The 6,727-nt window shown below is 36.0% G+C and overlaps 1 long non-coding RNA gene across 1 annotated transcript; it reads right to left on the bottom strand.

Annotated features, from left to right (window-relative positions):
- Positions 1 to 2,812: 2,812 nt before the first annotated feature.
- Positions 2,813 to 4,033, bottom strand: LOC145104189 (uncharacterized). The gene is made up of 3 exons (XR_013707011.1): positions 3,934 to 4,033; positions 3,753 to 3,857; positions 2,813 to 3,338 (listed from the first exon to the last, which is right to left on the bottom strand). It is a non-coding gene; the product is annotated as an uncharacterized LOC145104189 (long non-coding RNA).
- Between the last annotated feature and the right edge of the window lie 2,694 nt (positions 4,034 to 6,727).

Raw genomic sequence — 6,727 nt, 5'->3', positions numbered from 1 at the left:
GAGGTTTGCCTCCTCACCTCGATTCTTGTTTGGACACTCCGAAGCATAATGACCAAATTGTTCACAAGTAAAGCATTTGATTTTACTTTTATCCTTTCGAGAAGGATTATGGTCATTCCGATTTGTATTGTACTCGCGACCACCTCCTTGGCCACGTCCACGACCTCGGCCTCGTCCCCGGCCTCGGTTACCATGTCCTCCTCGTCCTCTTGAAGTGTTTGACGAGTTTCTCTCGCCAGTTTGCTTCGAACGAGATGCCCACTCGGCATGTGTAAGCAATAGAGAATGTCCTTCTTCTTTTTCTCCATAGCTTCGAAGTCTCTCTTCATGGGTCTTAAGACGACCCACAACTTCTTCCACCGGCATATTCTTCAAATCTTCGAATTGCTCGATCGATGTTACGATTTGTATAAATCGTATCGGTACAGCTCGCAAAAACTTCTTCACAACCGTAATTTCTTCAATCTTTTCACCTAGAGATCGAATACTGGTTACGATAGTATTCAATCTCATGGAAAAATCATCTACCGATTCACTGTCTTTCATCCGGATCACCTCGAAGTCACTTCTCAAGGTTTGAGCTTTAGCCTCCTTGACCCGATCGGCTCCCATGTGCATCATCTTGAGCGTTTCCCATGCTTCTTTAGCTGTGTCCTTCTCAGCTAACATCAGAAGTACGTCCTCTGGAATTGCTTGATAAATAGCCGCAAGAGCCATCCGATCTTTACGTTCGTCCGTTTCTGCATTTTTAATTACATCCCATACTCCTTGTGCTTATAAATTCACTCGCATTTTTATGGCCGACACCGCGTAGTTCATCTTCGTGAGCATTGGATAGTGTAACGTAACGCTACCGTCTTTCCCGGTCCTTTGAAAACTTTCAGCTCCGGCTTGAGAAGATGACGAGGTTGGTGTAGTCATTCTTGGCATATACTTGGGCATACACGAGTAAGAATATATTTTTTTTTTCTTTTTTTTCTTTTTTTTTGAAGTACGGGGACCAATATGAACTTTTCAGAAGTTCAGGGGGCAAACAGAACTTTTACAGAAGTAAAACAGGGGCTAAATTGAAATTTTTCTAAAAAACGGACCAAAATTGCAATTTTTCTGAAAAACAGGGGCCAAATTGCACTTTCCGGAAGAACAGGGGCTAAACTGCAATTTCCAGAACTTTGGTCAGCTGCTGACGTCACTGCTGATGTCACTGCTACAGTGCTGCTACAGTACCTGCTACAGTGTCGTCTTCTCCGGCGAACCCTGGTTTTTCCGGCGACTTTTCCGGCAGATTTGACCAACTTTGACCGGTGATTTGGAGGCCTTCCGGTGGTCAAAAAATTCAAAAAAATATATTTTCGGAATCCTCAGAACGAGACCTTTCCAACGGTGTACTCCGAAATTGTTTTTGTGACAAAAAAATTTCGACCAAAAAACAAAGAATGTTTCCCCCGGAGCTTAACCAAGCTCTGATACCACTTGTTGGGGTTGAAACACACTTTTATTCAGAACTAGAACAAAAGAGAAGAGCTTACACGCTCAATATTACAAGAAAAAGAAACAACCCTCTAATACTCACTCTAAGTATTACACACTACACTCTCTGTTTGTGGTGTCTTACAACTGAGGTTAGAGCCTCTATTTATACTTAAACAAGCCTACAATTACTACTGCTACCATTTATTGTGTTCATTATGTGAACATACGAAGTTGTCATTTGAGTTCTTATTGTCAACATAGATAGAGGTGCAGCTACTGATGTCAGGTTCACACCAAGTCTGGTTTACACTCACATATATAGCCTTTGTTTTCTGAATATTAGAAGAGTGTGCAGCAGCTTTGAGTCTAAAGTACTTCCGTATCTGTATATTTGCTTTCTGCATACATATATATCTGTGTTGTGTGAGTGAGAAAGGTGGGACCTTTTCCAACATTTGGTATCAGAGCAGGTTGAAGAGAGCTGGTTTGAGAGTCGACTTTCGGAAGGAGGAGCCTTTGGCTGCAGGGCAATGAGAGCAGCAGAAGCAGCAGGTCGGCAACAGAAAGAAGGTTTGATTGGCAGCAATCAAAAGAAAGAAGAAAGATGGAAAGACAGAAAACAGAAAGCAAGAAAGAAAGAAAGCAAGCAAGAAAGAAAGACAAGAAGAAAGAAGAATGAAGAAAGTAGAAAGAAGAAAGAGGAAAAAAGAAAAAAGAAAGAAGAAGAAAGAAAGAAGCAACAACATGTTTGTTGCATGTTAGCAAGCAAGAAAGCAATTAGCAAGTTCGTGACAAGTACAAAGCATGAAGAAAGGCTGCACGGCAGCAAATTAGAAAGAAAGAAAGAAGAGGTCGATCATTGTTGGAGCCGATCACCTCCATTGCCGAGAGATAGACTCATTGTAGCACTACAAGAAAAGTGCCTTTTAGAGACAACATAAGTTGTCTCTAAAAGTATTATAGTTGTCTCTAAAGAGTAATAGCGACGACTGTCGTCGCAGAAAGTGTCCTCGCTGTAGCCCTGTCGCTAAAAGTTTTGTTTGCGACGACACGCGCGTCATCGCTGAAAGTGTCCTCGCTGAAAGTTTCGTTTAAATAATTAATTCTTTTTAGAGACGAAAGGTTATCTCTAATAGTAATTAATAATTTAAAAATATAACAACTTTAAGAGACTATCCTTTGTCACTAAAAACTATAAAAAAAATTAAGCTGTTTCCAGAAATTTTCAATGAATACTAACCAAAAACCAAAATTCCAATTTTCCATGAATATTAGCAATAATACAAAACCCATAATTCCATTTTCAATAAAAGAATAAGTCAAAGATACATCCCTCTTTAACAAAAAATCCATCAAAACATTAATTTAACATCTTAAATCAAGGATAAGTTAGGCAAAAAAATCCAGGAAAACACTAAACCAATAGAAAGTTTCATAAATAAACTACATATCTTCACTCAGATCTTCCTTGTCGCCACCACCAAGAGACTATTGCGGTGATACTTGATTTGTTGTACCCATAAAGGCATTGTAGTCAAACTGAGGTGCCAGTGTAGATTCAAATGGTGGGAAGTGGGCAAGATTTGCATTAGGAATCACAAGTAAAAGTGCACTAACTAAATCTCGGTACCTTTTCCTATTCTGTTCTTCATGATGTCGATTCGAAGCTTCTTGCGCACTTCGTATCATCTCTTGTATTGTCTCATAATAAGATGATGTCAAAGTGTTTGAGGAAAATGGTAAATCCGATGGGCATTTAACTTTCCGTCCAAGTCTGATGTCGTGACCACACTGATCAGCAAACACCTTACGGAAGATGATGACTCCCGCTGAAATTGTATTTGCTTTTCTGCAACCAACTGTTGCTGCATATTTGAAGGAGATTAGTTAGCAACATAATAGTTGACTCTTAAATCTTAATAAATATTAGTACTTATAATTTGACTAGTAAGAATTAATCATTATAAACCATAACAAAAACTATCATAAATTTACATGCATTTTAACAAACCAGTTTTTAAATTTATCTTTGATGTAGCAAAGGCATCTCAATCATCTTAATACACATCTATGGTTAATATTTTTCAATTTATTTTTAACAGGGGCATTTCAAGATTCTTACAAGAAGTAACGATGTAGCATGTAAGAACATAAGACATCGATGGTCAATATTTAAAAAATAGACTTATATGAATTCTAAACCAATTTAATTACTGTTTTTTTGGTTAATGTTCAATTTATGATCACAAAATTCTCTGAAAGGTTAATTAGATACTTACATAAGCTAATCACGCTTGCTCGCTTGCCCATCCACGATGTCCTTAAAATGAGTGTCATGCCAGTTATCTATTGCACCTTTGAATTTGTTGTGTCTCGAGATTCATCTGTCATAAAAAAGAACATATTCTTAATAGTAAATCATCAATAACATAAAAACATGTAATTAAAATAGTAACTTACAAGTCTCGCAAGATGTAGGTATCCTATCTGAATTCCAACGAGGAGGGTCACCACCACCGCCACAATCTCCACAAAATTAGAACAGTTAATTATAACAATGCTCAACAATGTAATTACAAATATCATAGCCATAGGTTATATCGGTTTAAATAATAGAAAATGTTCGCTTACATCAAAGTCAACCAAAAATCACTTAAAGACAAATTACAATCAGAATCCCAACATTTGACCATTTTTTCATTGTAATTTCATATATGATTTTGACTATGCATATCATATTCAAATTCACCAACCATGTTTGACTTTGAATCTGCATAACATACTCAAAACTACCAAATAATGAAGTTAAATATCATGTAAATAGTAGCAACTAACAATCACAATCCCCACATTTGACCATTTTACTGCTACTTACTGTTATATATCTACATTTAAACCATTAAATTCAAGAATTCCCAATTTTAGTCAAAGTTCATGTTTTGTTTCAAAACCCCAAACCGATGGCCAACAATAATTCAAAACCTCATAGACACTTCCCCAAGTTGAAGGTTACGTTTATAAAATTTTACAACAACCCTAATTTCAGAATCATCCAACGTGTGGGTATGGCGCAGAAAATTAGGGGATGCTGGAGACGGATGAAGGATCTTACCGAAAATGAAAGAAACGCCGAAGGTGGGAAGACGTTGGGGTTGAGCGGATGCCGGAGGCGAGAGATGCCAGAGGAGAGATCGGAGATGTAAGTGAAGCAAAAACAAAGGGTAGAAGGGTTTTTTTTAGAACGAAGTGATGAAACTTGGAAGTCTGTGAGACTAAAGCCATAAACATATCACATTTAGATCATTAAAAAAACATTTAATATAAATTTCATTTTTAGCGATGACAATTTCTCTCTAAATAAAAATTATGACTTTGCTTTAAATATTTTAAAATATTTAGAATCGCGCCTACATTTTAGCTGCACCTTGTCGTCTCAAAAAGTATAAAAAAAACTCGGTCAACAACAAAATTTTCCCGCTTATCTTTTACATGCAGATTGTCGTCGCAAAATATGAGACGAATTTAAAATTTTCGAAAATTTATTAGCGACAACATGTCCTCTCTAAAAGTGAGTTTTTTGAGACGACATTTGTCATCTCTAAAAAAGTCGTCGCTAAAAGGCTGTTTTCTTGTAGTGTAGAGAGAAGCAGGAAAAGGGAGTCGGTGGTACTGGGTCTTTGTGATCAGAGGAAAGAAAAAAAAAACAGCACAAGTGTGTCACATATCAGCAGGCAAGAAAGAAGAAACAAGCAGCAAGCGATCACTTTTGATCGAGAAAGAAAGAAAATTGAAGCAAGATACAGCAAGAAGTCTAAGCAAGATAGAGCAAGAAGAAAGATAGCAAGATCAAACCTAAGTGGTTTGAATAACAAGTAATAAGATTCGAAGTGAGCAAACAAGAAAGTTCGAATCAAGCAAGAAAATAGAACGTTTAGCAAGAGCAAGAGATAAGAACTTTGTGTTCTTAAAGCAGGTAGCAAGACTGAATCACAATGATTTGGATAGCAAGAGAAATGGGCCAAGATTATCAAGATTAGGGGGTGAACGTTGGGTAATCTTGATTCAGGATATGGATATGGGTATGGGTTAATGGTTAGTATTTGTTTGATATATTTAGTTTAAATAAATGGTGTTTGACTAGTTCATTAGAAGTGCACCTGGGTATACTTGGTCTTTAAAGCATCCTAGTCTTAAGGAGTAGTTAGCTAGTTTGTAGACTGTTTTCGTTTGTTTCCATTGGATATGTACTACAGGCTATATATATAGCCTTTGTTTTCTGAATATTAGAAGAGTGTGCAGCAGCTTTGAGTCTAAAGTACTTCCGTATCTCTATATTTGCTTTCTGCATACATATATATCTGTGTTGTGTGAGTGAGAAGGATGGGACCTGTTCCAACATATTCTACTCCTACTTAATCTCGTCACTGACACAAAATCTTTGAAGCTTCATTGTTAACAGATATCACGGTTTGGGGAAGGGTATTTAGAGTTGGGATTATATATAAACATTACGTGCAATTTAATAAAATAGAAAAAAAAAACATGTGAACATAATTTAATTTAAAATTAGTACAAAATCACATGTGACAAATCAAATCAGAGCAAAAAAAATTATTTATTAAAGTAGATTTATAGCTCATGCATACACCAATCCACACAGATAGGGAAATTATTGAATTGGTTGATAACGTGCATTCACCAAACAAAACTAAATCCACCAACAACTACCAACTTTGGTCATCAAACGTTGGTTGTTAATCTCGTAGATAATATGAAAAGCAAAGTTAGTTGTTATATATATATATATATATATATATATATATATATATATATATATATATATATATATATATATATATATATATATATATATATATATATATATATATATATATATATATATATCAGCAATTTAATTGAGAAAGCATATTGATTTGAAGGTGTTAGTTCTCACTGAGGTGCCTTGAGACTTTCTTACCCCAATCAAAATCATTATTAATTTCTTTGCGGCGGGTTGCCCTTATTCATTTACCTACTAGAGTTATTCTTGTGTGGTGTAGACGTGTCTGTCTTTTATCCTAATACCAACTCACGCTTGGAAAATGTATGTATATGGTGGAATATTGAATGAAGTCTGATCGTGGATATCAAATCGATTATGTGTTTTGGCTGATATGGAAAACTTGAGGTTAACTCATAAGCAGTGGATCGATGCGATAGTGTGAGTTACCTTCACGATGATGTAAAAGATTTT

Source organism: Lactuca virosa, chromosome 1 (genome assembly GCF_052849685.1).
Source record: "Lactuca virosa cultivar CGN04683 chromosome 1, Lactuca_virosa_CGN04683_v6, whole genome shotgun sequence".
NCBI classification, from domain to species: Eukaryota; Viridiplantae; Streptophyta; class Magnoliopsida; order Asterales; family Asteraceae; genus Lactuca; species Lactuca virosa.
Note: the sequence above shows the minus strand (reverse complement) of the source record. Positions and strands in the feature narration are given on the sequence as shown.